The sequence below is a fragment of the Mauremys mutica genome, chromosome 21 (assembly GCF_020497125.1).
Source record: "Mauremys mutica isolate MM-2020 ecotype Southern chromosome 21, ASM2049712v1, whole genome shotgun sequence".
In the NCBI taxonomy this organism is placed as follows: domain Eukaryota; kingdom Metazoa; phylum Chordata; order Testudines; family Geoemydidae; genus Mauremys; species Mauremys mutica.
The window spans coordinates 24839269-24852159 of NC_059092.1; the positions used below are offsets into that span (position 1 = coordinate 24839269).

At 52.7% G+C, this 12891-nt stretch overlaps 1 non-coding gene across 1 annotated transcript; it reads left to right on the plus strand.

Moving 5' to 3' along the window:
- Positions 1-11566: 11566 nt before the first annotated feature.
- On the plus strand, positions 11567-11648 carry TRNAS-GCU. The gene has a single exon. It is a non-coding gene; the product is annotated as a tRNA-Ser (tRNA).
- The last annotated feature ends 1243 nt before the right edge of the window (positions 11649-12891 follow it).

A 12891-nucleotide genomic window follows, 5' to 3' on the forward strand; every position in this document is an offset into this window, starting at 1 on the left:
GATCACCTTCTGGGGCTTGGCAGCTTAGAACTTTTGAGGGCTTTTCTCTGCCTTTTTGGTCCCCGCTGCAGTCATTACATTCTAGACATGGGCATGGTGACCTCCCTGGGGATCTTGACAGCTTTAACCAGCTTCTTGGTGGCTATTTTCCTGCTCACCGCCACTGTCTTTTTCTCATGCCTTGTCCTGGGGGCCCAGCTGCTGGTTGAATGGGAAGGAGCCAAAGTGCTGGTGACTTTAGCCCGCACCAAGTTGCCTTTGCTCGTCAGACTCCTGAACCCCAACTGGATGTGGTTCTTGTTCTTCTGCACAGCACAGCCCTGGAGAGGAGGGATCTGCAAATGTACATTCATATGATCCCTTTGTTTAATTGATGAAAACATAAACTAGACACTTAGAGGATTGGAACTGATTTCAGCTGATGGACAGGTTTGCTAGGTTTTTATGCATTTGGACAGTGAAATGTTGAGTGTTTACATTCATTTCAAGCATCCCCGTATAGTGGAGCTCCTGAACATAATGGAGAATGGTAATCAAAATGTTTTCCCTTTTTAAAAAAAAATAAAAGAATAAGGAGAGGCTTATTAGAGGGCACTTGGATTTGAAGCAGGGACCACTTGATCTGCAGTCAAACACGCTACCACTGAGCTATACCCCCATGAGAGCAGATGCTTTCCCCATTGTAGCTGAAGCACATCAATGATTCCAATAGCAGGGGCAGGTTCTCTCTGGGGCACAGAGATTTTTCAGGGAGTTTGTGGCTCCTTTCTTTCCTCACCCTGGAGTAAACTCAGCTTTTTATTCCATGGTACATGTTTTATGGACTAACAGCAGCAGCTTGAAGAAAGAGGAGAGTGAATATCTCACTCTCAGGGCTGAAGGTGGCCACGTCCCCTCTGTCTGACCGTTGCCATTGCAGGAGAGAAGGTTTCAATGGAGTTGAATGCCCTGGCTCAGACTAGAGACACAGAAAGGTTTTGCTGTTCGTTGAACAGCAAAGGAAATTGTGTCTGTATGTGAAACTGAGGAGGGACATGAAATGCCCACAGGGTGGCGCAATGCCCTAAGCTAAGGCAGGAGGGGGAAGGAATGGGGCTGGAGGAATGACTGAAGTGGACTCACCTGGGATTGAAATGACATTTGTTTGTGTCGGGCAGTGAGAAATGTGACATTAATTCAGATGCGGGGTTGAGGCTTCTTTAGCTCCTTGTAGAACTTGAACTTGATTTCCCTGAAGGGAGAAAGGGAAAGTCTGGGGCGGCCTTGAGTCCCTGGCTGGAGCAGTGTATGAAAAAGGCTCCAGAGACGCAGCTGGCAATTACAGGCCACTGAGGCTAACGTCAGTACCAGGCACATTGGGTGGAATTGTAGAGCCCACTGATTAGGCACATCGGTGAACGGAATTTGCTGGGTGTAGCGGGTGGTTCCCTGCTCCTGCCCTGCGGGGCTTGAAGCAGCCCAGGAGAGGGCTGGGGCTGGGGCAAGGAGCCTGGGCTGACTGGGGGAAGCAGGCTCAGCTGTGGCCATGCCCCAGTCAGGCCCAGCTGGCCCCTAGAAGAGGCTGTGAGCCAGGAGCCCAGTCAGTCTCCCTCTGCTTGTAGCGAGAGAAGGGCCTGGCTGCAGGGACCCAAGGAAGACACGTAGAGTGGGAGCAGGGCTGGGGAAGGGCCAGAGGAGCTGGGAGCTGTGGCCTGGAAAGCCCCAGGCTGCAGGCCTGACTATAGGCTGAATAGGTGCAGGGCTGCAATGGGGCAGCCCAGGGGGGAGCAGAGGCGGCAGGTCCAAACCCCTTTGCCTGTGATGAGTGGCTCACACTGCAGTCTGCCCCAGTGAACGGGGGCTGGATGGAGACTGGGCAGTAGCCAAGACTGAGGTGAAGTGGGGATAGTGGGTGGGGGTTCCCCTGGGAGGGGGAGACCCAGAACTGTGGGGGTACTGCCAGGGGGTACTGCCAGGGTAAAAGGGGCACCGGGGTCCTGGGAGGAACGGGGCCAGCTGTGGTAAGGTGGATCACCAGCCTGCAGAGGGCGCTCTGACGGCTGGAGAGCTAATTCCCAAGACGACCAGCAGGAGGTGCCGCCGGGTGAGTCTGCCCCCGCTTACATTGGGGAAGAATGAACATGGTTTTTGTAAAGGAAAATCATGCCTCACGAATCTACTATAATTCTACGAGGGAGTCAACAAGCATGTGGATAAAGGTGATCCCGTGGATATAATATACTTAGATTTTCAGAAAACCTTTGAGAAGGTCTCTCCCCAAAGGCTCTGAAGCAAAATGGGATAAGATGGAAGGTCCTCTCTGGGTTAGGTAACTGGTTCAAAGACAAGAACGAAAGGGTCTGAATTTTCAGAATGGAGAGAGGTAAATAGTGGTGTCCCCCTGGGGTCTGTACTGGGACCAGCACTGTTCAACATAGTCCTAAGTGATCTAGAAAAAGAGGTAAACAGTGAGGTGGCAACATTTGCAGATGATACAAACCAACTCAAATTAGTTACGTCCAAAAGAGAGTGCAAAGTGTGACAAAGGGATCTCACCGAACGGAGTGACTGGGCAGCGAAAAGGCAGATGAAATTCAATGTGGATAAATGCAAAGTAATGCACATGGGAAAACATGATCCCAATTCTACATCTAAACTGATGGAGTCTAAATTAGCTCTTACAACTTAATAAAGAGATCTTGGAGTCACTGTGGATACTTCTCTGAAAACATCTACTCAATGTGCATCGGCAGTCAAAAAAGCCAACAAAATGTTGGGAAGTCCTTCGGAAAGGGATGGCTAGCGAGACAGAAATATCATATTGCCTGTGTATAAATCTGTGGTATGCCCACATCTTGAATACTGGAGCTGGTCCCCCATCTCATAAAGATATATCGGAATTGGGAAAGGCACGGAAAAGGGCAACCAAAATGATTAGGGGTGTGGAACAGCTTCCATGTGAGGTGAGATTACTAAGACTGAGGGGAGTTTTCAGCTTGGAAAAAAGATAACTAAGTGGGGGCTAGGATAGAGGTCTATAAAATGATGACGGGTTTGGAGAAAGTAAATAAGGAAGTATGAGAGGGGTAGCCGTGTTAGTCTGGATCTGTAAGGAAGTGCTATTTACTCCTCATAACACAAGAACTGGGGTCACCTGATGAAAGGAATAGACAGGTTTAAAACAAACCAAAGGAAGTATTTCTTCACCCAACACCCAGTCAACCTGGGGAAACTTTGCCAGAGGATGCTGTGAGGGCCAAGACTATAACAGAGTCCACCAAAGAACTAGATAAGTTGATGGCGGACGGGGCCATCATTGGCTATTAGCCAGGATGGGCAGGGATACAAAACCATGCTCTTGAAGTGTCCCCAGCCTCTGTTTGCCGGAAGCTGGGAATGAGCGACAGGGGTGGATCGCTTGATGATTCCCTGTTCTGTCGATTCCCTCGTTGGCACCTGGCATTGGCCACTGTGGGAGGATAGGATTCTGGGCTGGCTGGACCATTGGTCTGATCCAGTATGGCCGTTCTTATGACCAATAGAGGGCAGTCCCCACCAGCAATATTTATATTTGGTGCACTGAAACGGCTAACTTTCCAAAGCTGACCCAAAGGTTTAGTAAAAGTGTTTTGGAGAAAAACACTAAACAGAACAATGTGAATGAAAACTGGGAGCTATTGTTTGAGGAGCTTGTTAGATGGGGCATAAGCCACATTGCCTAATTAGCTGAGCTTGCAATGGCCTTCCACTCAACTTCCTGACATTTCTCCATCTGCAAATGTGGTACCCATTTTAAAACCTAGATCCAATCAATTACAACATGTCAGTAAACAAGATGGCGGTAAACAAGAGATTCCCATAAGGCTCCCTCCCTTCCTCTTCCCAAGAGCCACCCTCATCCTCTCTCCCCTTTCTGCTCCCACATCCTCTGCAAACTTTCGAAGACAGATGCCTCATGATGGCCTTTGCTCGTGGGGATGTTGCCTCTTGGTCAGGGTTTCGGCCCTTTTGGGGGGAAGGATGCAGCAGATGGCATGAGGGGGGGAGCCCAGGGCCTCCCATGGGCTCTGACCCAGGCCACTCTGAGGGCAACACTTCTTACCATCCCGCTATTGTCCTAAGTTCACAGTTTATCACAGGAAGCTCTGAAGGGTGTCAACTCACTGCTTGGTACCTCTTCTCAGCCGGGCGTGGCATGGGAGCTCTCTCCTTAGGGTGGCAGCTGCCTCTGTTATGCTGACAGATCCAGGTTGGTGATGAGGTGGTGGGCGGGATTGAACCGGGGACCTCTGAAGCTTAGTGTGTGGGCCTCTACAGCATGAACTAAAAGCCACCCGGCTGTTAGCGAGGGCTGTATAGAAGACATGTTTTATTGCTCCCTCTAAGTGATCTCGGTGCCACTAGCTGGGACACCCCACCACACCCTGGAGGTGTGTGGGTTACGTACTTCCCCTAGCTGAGGAAGCGCATCCTGAGCTTCGGAGAGTTCCCAGCTGTAATCCCGGATGACCCCTGTAACGATGCGACCACTGGCAGGACACTATTGAGAGTATCAATTCAGGACAAATTGCTTGGAGCAGGGCAGTCACAGCCCGAGGCCCTTCACTATTAAAGCACATCACAGCAGCCAGGCAGAGAGAACTTTGGTTTCACCCCACTGGCCAATCGGACATCATACAAGCAATTCCCTCAGCTATTCCAGTTCCCTTTTATCATCCCCAGCCCCGCTCCTTATGGGGATGAATGGTTATGAAAACCAATACCCCAGTAAAAGAAAAAAGATTCTCAAAGGACCAAGCCCCAGATGCAGGTCAATAGACAAGTCAGATCTTACCCAGAAATCACGCTCTTGCAAATCCTTTAGCGTTATGGAAAAATTGATCCATGTGTTGTGTTTTCAGTCAGATCAGCCTGAGACCTTTTATTGATTAGAAGCACGCAGGGGAGAACCGTTATGGAAACGGCCTCCCCGAAGCTGGTTACAGACAGCCTTATAAAGCTTAAAACCACAATCGTAATATCATAGAATCATAGAATCTCAGGGTTGGAAGGGACCTCAGGAGGTCATCTAGTCCAACCCCCTGCTCAAAGCAGGACCAAACCCAACTAAATCATCCCAGCCAGGGCTTTGTCAAGCCTGACCTTAAAAGCCTCTAAGGAAGGAGATTCCACTACCTCCCTAGGTAACCCATTCCAGTTCTTCACCACCCTACTAGTGAAAAAGTTTTTCCTAATATCCAACCTAAACCTCCCCCTCTGCAACTTGAGACCATTACTCCTTGTTCTGTCATCCTCTACCACTGAGAACAGTCTAGATCCATCCCCTTTGGAACCCCCTTTCAGGTAGTTGAAAGCAGCTATCAAATCCCCCCTCATTCTTCTCTTCTGCAGACTAAACAATCCCAGTTCCCTCAGCCTCTCCTCATAAGTCATGTGCTCCAGCCCCCTAATCATTTTTGTTGCCCTCCGCTGGACTCTCTCCAATTTATCCACATCCTTCTTGTAGTGTGGGGCCCAAAACTGGACACAGTACTCCAAATGAGGCCTCACCAGTGCTGAGTAGAGGGGGATGATCACATCCCTTGATCTGCTGGAAATGCCCCTACTTATACAACCCAAAATGCCATTAGCCTTCTTGGCAACAAGGGCACACTGTTGACTCATATTCAGCTTTTCGTCCACCGTAACCCCTAGGTCCTTTTCTGCAGAACTGCTACCCAGCCATTCGGTCCCTAGTCTGTAGCAGTGCATGGGATTCTTCCGTCCTAAGTGCAGGACTCTGCACTTGTCCTTGTTGATTACATAATGTCCTTGTTGATTACATGTCCTATGCAAATTACATAAATAATTTCCTTATTATTTTGCTAAAAAATATTGCAAAGTTAATGCTGATTGGAGCAGGAGTAAATTTCTTCCATATTAGGCTTTTCCTGTTATTACTTATCTGTTCTGTGCGGTTACGTGTTGACAGTCGGGGATATTACAAAATTGTTTTTCAGTCGGGGACTGTTAGGACTTTCCACTGTCTCCTCCGTGCCCCCCTGCTTGGCTTGTCTGGCCGGCCCTGGCAGCCTGACATGAGGCCTGGGCCTACAAGGCCTTGGATAACACTGTATATTCCCTTACAACATCTAAAATATAAAGGTTTATTCACAAAAAGAAAGAAATATAGATGAGAGTTAAAAATTTTAAAGGAATTAATTACACACAGTGATGGCAAAGTTCTTGGTTCAGGCTTGTAGCAGTGATGGAATAAACTGCAGGTTCAAATCAAGTCTCTGGAGTTCATCCACAGCTGGGATGGGTCATTCAGTCCTTTGTACAGAGCTTCAGTTTGTAGCAAAGTCCCTCCAGAGGTATGAAGCAGGACTGAAAATAAGATGGAGACGAGGCATCAGCCTTTTCTAGCTTCTTGCCATGTGGTCTTTGCTTTCTTTGTCCCAAGGACACTCTATCCAGCACGTGGCACAGAAAAACCTTAGAGTTCTGTCCATAGGCAGGTCCCTGCACACCTTGCTGAGCCACAGGGTGTATCTGCCTTCTCTCAGTGGGTCGATTGTAGAGCTGATGGTCCTTAATGGGCCATTAAGCAGGCTAGGCAGAACTGACACCAGCTTGTCTGGGGTGTTCCCCAGAAGCAGAGCACAAGTTTGAAATAAGGGCAGCATAGAGCCAATATTCATAACGTCAACTACAAAAATGATACACATCTAGAGACAGCATCATTATAATCAGCCAATCAGAACCTCTCCATAGACCTCTTACACGACAACCTTTCTACAATATTGGCTGCAAATATAGAACAGTGGTCGCAATTGTGATCTGTACAGTTACAGATTATGTCAATAACGTCACAGGAGGTGACACGGCATCAGTGAGACTGATACTGGAATACTGCCACCAGTTTTGGTGTCTTCATTTGAAAAAGATGTTGTGAAATTGGAGCTGGGGCAGCAAGGAGCCACCAAATGTTCTGAGGGCTGGAGAAAAATGCCTTCTAGTGAGCTATTGAAAGAGCTCAACCTGTTTAGCTGATCAAAAGAAGATTGAAAGGTGACTTCATTGAAGTGTTGAAGGGCCTTAATGGAGAGAAAAGATTGGGTATTAAAGGGCTCTTGAATCGAGCAGAGAAAGGCCTAACAAGACCCAATGGCTGGAAGGTGAAAAGAGACAAATTCGTATTACAACTAAGGCACAAATATTCAACAGCGAGGATGATTCATCACAGGAACAAAGCTACCAAGGAAAGTGGTGGATTCGCCATCTCTTGATGTCATTTCATGAAGACTAGATGCCTTTCTGCAATGTGTTTGCCCCAAAAGTAGCTATTGTGTCATACAGGAGGCCAGTGATACGCAGCGGGTCAGATTAGATGCTCTAATGGTCTCTTCTGGCCATAAAGTCGACTAATTTCTAAAAATCTGAGTGCAGCATTGGGAGCAGCGTCTGATGTTTCCCTGTGTAGCCGGCTTGCTGCCTAGAATGAACGCTCCTTGAGTGGGGTGATCCACAGGGAGTAGCTCAAACCTGCAAAGTGCCTGGCCAGGGGCAGGACATTAGCACAGCAAGAGAGGGGTGTGACAGTGACATCACAAAGGCTTTTTGCAGGACCTCAGACTATTGGTCAACGGTGGTGGGGAGGTGGTGACCTCACAGAGAGATGCTGACATCAGCCAGGCAGGACGGGGCGAGGGGCCAGGGAAACCTCAGAGACCCCTGTGGCTTTGCTTCAGCAAGTCTCCTTCTCCAGGTCTCTCTTTGAGGACTGAGAGAGTATTCGGGTTCACGGACGTGAGCGCCAGGAGGAACCTCTTTCGAGTTTTCTTCTTCCCTTGTAGTGATTTTACTAGAAAACAGCCGTCCCTGTTTAGAAGGTAAGAGCCTCCTGGAGGTTTGAAACCTGTTCTGTCTGATCCATCTGGTGAGAGGCATGGAAAACACGAGCTTAAGGAGGCAGAATTTTATTGCGCACCTGGGATTTTGTCCCTTAGAATCACTGGGGACATTAGGGTTTGTCCTTTTTGTTTCACCTTTTCCTCCATCTCTCCCTCCCTCCTCTCTCTTCGTCTCTTGCTTCTTTTGTCCTTTCTCCTGATCCCCTCCCAACAGCAGGAGGGAGGGAGGGAGGGAGGTAGAGGGGGTGTGTGGGTGTGTGGGTGTGTGTGTGTGTGCGCGCGCGCTCTGCAGCTCCCACTGTGGAAGGTCCACCCAAAAATGTGAGGCTGTGTACCTATTGGGTTTCCAGGAAGTGGACGGGTGAAAGCCTGCCCCATGCTAAAGGATCCCCCCCCCAGCCTAAGGGGAGGATCTACAGGATCTCAGAGACCCACTAATTGCAGGGGACAACTAATAAAAGAACAGGGACAGGAGTGCGGTCAAAGGGTCATAAGAAGGGAGCCTGACGGGGACACCGAGCAGAGAACCCCGGACAGCACCCACTGCTCCTCAAAGGCGTCAAGGGAGCCAGCGGACGCCACCCAGAGGAACTCCGCCCGGAGACGTGAACTTACTAAGGATCGGAAACAAGCCCCACAGTCGCAGGAGTCTTCACTGGCCAACCGCCTCTCCCTGGTCACGTAGATGGCCATTTTCGCCAGGGCGAGGAGGAGGTTGACCAGGAGGTCCCGCGGATAGGGAGTGGGGCCACGGATAGGGAGTGGATGGAGAAGGAGGTGGGGGGAAAAGTGCAGCTAAAAACCAAGCAGGATATTGGTGAGGAGCCGGTGTGGGGCTGTGTAGGGGGGTGGTTACCTGCTCCTGCCCTTCAGTGCTTAAAACAGCCTTGGGAGGGGGCTGTGGCTGGGGCAAGAAGCCTGGGCTGATTGGGGGAAGCAGGCTCAGCTGTGGCCGTGCCTCAATCAGGCACAGCTGGCCCCTATGAGAGGCTGTGAGCCAGGGGCCCAAGCAGTATCTCTCTGTTTGTAGAGGGAGAAGGGCCTGGCTGCAGGGGGCTTGACACAGGGTGCCTGAGTGGAGCAGGGCTGGGGAAGGCTGAGGAGCTGGGGAGCTCCAGCCTGGAAAGCCCCAGGCTGCGGCCTAGCAGTGGGCTAACAGGTCCTGGGGGTTGCAGAGGGCAGCCCAGGGATAGGCCAAGGCTGCAGGTCCAAACCCTTCTTGCCAGTGATGCGTGGCTGATACTGCAGCCTGCCCCAGGTGCAGGGCTAGACGATGACTGGCAGTAGCCTGGTACTGAGACGAGGTGGGGATAGTGGTTGGGGGTTCCCCTGGCAAGGGGAGACCCTGAGAGAAAGGGGTGACTGCCAGGGGGCAGAACCTCAGATAAAGGGGCACCGGGTCCTGGGATAGACATAGGGGTGAAAAGCACAAGTGGGTCACCAGCCTGCAGAGTGTGCTCCAGAGCTGGGAGAGCTAATTCCTGGAAGTCACCAGCAGGAGGTGCTGCAGGGGTGAGTCTGCTCCTCTACAGGCTGAAATAGTGCTCGGGCAGTGATCCCCACCAGTGACCTGGGCCATCCTTTGGGCTCTCTGGTGAGAACCCTCAGCCTCCCGCCCTCAGTCTCTACCCTGATTGGCTGAGCAGGGGGTTATTGACAGGGAGGAGACTCAGGTCTTGTTGTTCTCTTTTAAGACCAAGGAAATAAGTCGGAACCAGTTCTCTGTTTGATGAATTTTGCTGCTTCTCTGCTTTAATTGTCTCTGAGCAGTTCATGATTCTCTCTAACCTTGCAGTTCTCCTCAAATACTTGCTGAATAATTACTATGCACTGTTGTTGGTCTGGAGCTCATTTGAGAGCACTTTACTCAAGTCATTCAGTGTTTGAAATTCAAGATCCGATGGTTAGTTTGAAAATCAGGGCTCTTGGGTCCTATTCCCAACTCTGCCACTGACTGGCTGTGTGACCTCAGACAAGTCAATTCTCCTTTCTCAGCCTCAGCTTCTCCCTCTTTCAAGTAGGGATAATAATGATCCGCTCCTACCTACCTCATGGTGGGTGGTGGCAGGGCTGGTGGTAAGTTTTTTGCCGCCTGGAACAATGGGATCGAGAAACCTGCATCACTGAAAGTGCAGCCATGGAGACACCACACAGCAGCCTTCCCTAGCAGGGGCAGGGGGGCGAGAAGGGACGTCATCCGAGCTCCCTGCATCCAGGTCACTTTCCTCAGCCGGGCTGCGTCAGGGGAGGGCAGAGAGCAGCAGCTTCTGATGCTCCCCTCACAGCCCAGCCCCGGTGGGGAAAGTGACCAGGACGCATGGAGCACATAGTGCTGCTCCTCGCTCCCCCCAGCCTCTGTGGGGCCACGGAGGAGCATTGGGGCAGGGGAGAGCAGTGAGCACCTTTGCATGGCCACATGGTGCCCTTTGACCCCCTAGAGCCCTGGGCAGCTGCCGGGGGCCCCACCCCTAAGGCCGGCCGGGCTCCCCAGCTCGAACAGCAGAGACACAGGGAGACTGGCCACCCACTGAGCAGAGGTAGCCTGGGCGGCTCGTAATGGAGGCTCGGGGGGGCTCAGCCTCCCCAAACCTTGTGTTGCCAAGGGGACAGTGGGGCCCATGACTAGGGGCGCTGGCCAAATTAGGCCCCCCTGGAAAAGTCTCCCCCATGTCAGCCCCAGGGCTGGAGGAGCTCCCACTCCCTGCTACGGCCCGGGGGCTGCAGCAGGGGCACAGAGCTTCTCTGGTCTCGGGGCCGCAGCGGGGCAGGGGTAAAGGAGTGACCGGGTGGGGCTGGTGGGGGAAGGGGTGGAACAGAGGTGACAGTGGATGGGGCCGTGGGTGGAAGGTGTGGAAGGGGGCGGAGTCACACACAGAAGTGGGGGGGGGTCATGGTTCCGGTGCTGGGGCCCCCGCACTTGTTCTCCCTTTCCCTGGGCTTTGGCATCACTAGCCCCTGCTGAGCGAGTAGGGGTCAGTGGTCCCCAAAATGTGGGGCGTGACTCCTAGGAGGACACAGAGGAAGATTGATGGGGGCACCTCAGGGCCTGAGCCAGCCCCCATGGAGGGCAGGGAGGGAGCCCCACTCAGCCCCACTCTGTCCCAGCTCTTCCCCAACCCCACCCTCAGCCTGGGCCTGTGGCTCCCAGCCCGGCCTCGACCCCCTGACCCCTGTCCGCTCCCCTCTCCCCAGCAAGCACCGGCCCCACTCCCAGCCCCGGTTCTCGACCGCGGCTTCCGAGGGGCCACAGCCATGGGTACGAGGGCGCAGTGTGAAATGTTTGGGGACCACTGGGTTAGGGTGACGTCCTCAGTCACTTCTCTGCCGTCCAATGAAAGCGATTCCTCACCCACCCACCCCTCCGTCAGGACGGCCTAGGTACGTTCCGCTGCCCTTCACTCGTACAGGAAGGAGAATAACATTTCATTGCACTCAATGCTAAAGTGATTTGCAACCCACCACCATCCCAAACTGGTCATTTTGGGGAAGCGGCCCCATCATGCTGCATAGCTAGGCAGAGTAGGGGTGTCTGTGCAAACATGGCCTGTTACTGAAGTCTTCCCCCAGCTCCTCACTAGATGTGAGGGGGGAGCTCATTCAGCCCCTGCTTACGCTTAGTATTTAAAAACTCCTTAGTGTCCTTATCTCTGCCGGCTTTAGATTTCTCCTCCTGTCCACTTCTTGATTGCTCAGATGAGGTGGCCGAGTGGTTAAGGTGATGGACTGCTAATCCATTGTGCTCTGCACGTGTGGGTTTGAGTCCCATCCTCATTGGCTGCATTTAGCCTTCACCCTCCTTTATAGACAACCATCTCCCCCCTTGGTACAATGACAGACCCAGCAATGTTGCTTCTGTTACCCAAAATTGGGCCAGCTAGTAAGCTTAGGGAGGACTAATGACCCCCCAGAGTTTGGCAGAAAGCAGCAAATTTATTATATTGATAGCTAAGCTCAAAAGAAGCAGGGGGAATGTGTCATACTCACGCTCCCAGGACAGGCCTGGCACTGGAGATGTCAGGATCCTTTAAGGTAAGTGTCCCCCAGCGCCGCGATGGACGGTGCGATGAAGGTAAGTCTTCCCGAGGCATGATGGACTGTAACGCAGCGAACCACTGGCCAGGCGGTCGGGACGAAGGGCATTCACTGGAGGTACAAGCTTGTGAGTGACTCCTGAGCACAGGGCCCCTTCCCCCTTTAAGGACCTGCTCCTCATGGCCTGCGACTGGAGGTGACTTGGCTGCATCTGGTGGGTCACACTCCACCTTGGGCAGTGTCCATGCAGGGTCCATGCTGTGGGTGTGTGAGTGCTGCCTAATGAGAGTCCCAGACATGGGTGGCAAGTTTGTAGAAATTTTGGTGGTGCCCAGAACCCACCCCCCCAAGCCCCGCCCCCACCTGCCTAAGGCTCTGGGAGGGGGCTCGGCGGGGGAGGTCTGGGGTGCAGATCCTGGGCTGGGGATTAGTGTGCAGGAGAGGTGCAGGGTGCAGGCTTTGGGATGGAGTTTGGGTGCTGGGTGCAGGCTCTGGGCTGGGGCAGGGGGTGGGTGTGCAGGAGGGGGTGAAGGGTGCAGGCTTTGGGATGGAGTTTGGGGTTGGGAAGGGGTGTGTGGGAAGGGGGAGGGGGTGCACCTTCTGGGGAGGGAGTTTGGGGATAGGAGGGAGTGCAGGGGTGAGGGCTGTGGGGTGAGGATGAGGGGTTCATGATGCAGGAGGGGGCTCAGGGCTGGGGGCAGAGCATTAGGGTGCGGGGGGATGAGGGCTCTGGCTGGCGCTGAGATGTTCATGATGCAGGAGCGGGCTCAGGGCAGAGGGGGTATGGGGTGAGGGATGTGGGGCAGAGGATGAGGGGTTCATGATGTGGGGGGCTCAGGACTGGAGCAGAGGATCAGGGTGCGGGGGGCTGAGGGCTCTGACTGGGGATGAGGATCAGGGTGCAGGGGGATGAGGGCTCTGGCTGGGGCTGAGGATTAGGGTGCGGGGGGATGAGGGTGCTCAGGGATGGGGCTGAGGATTAGGG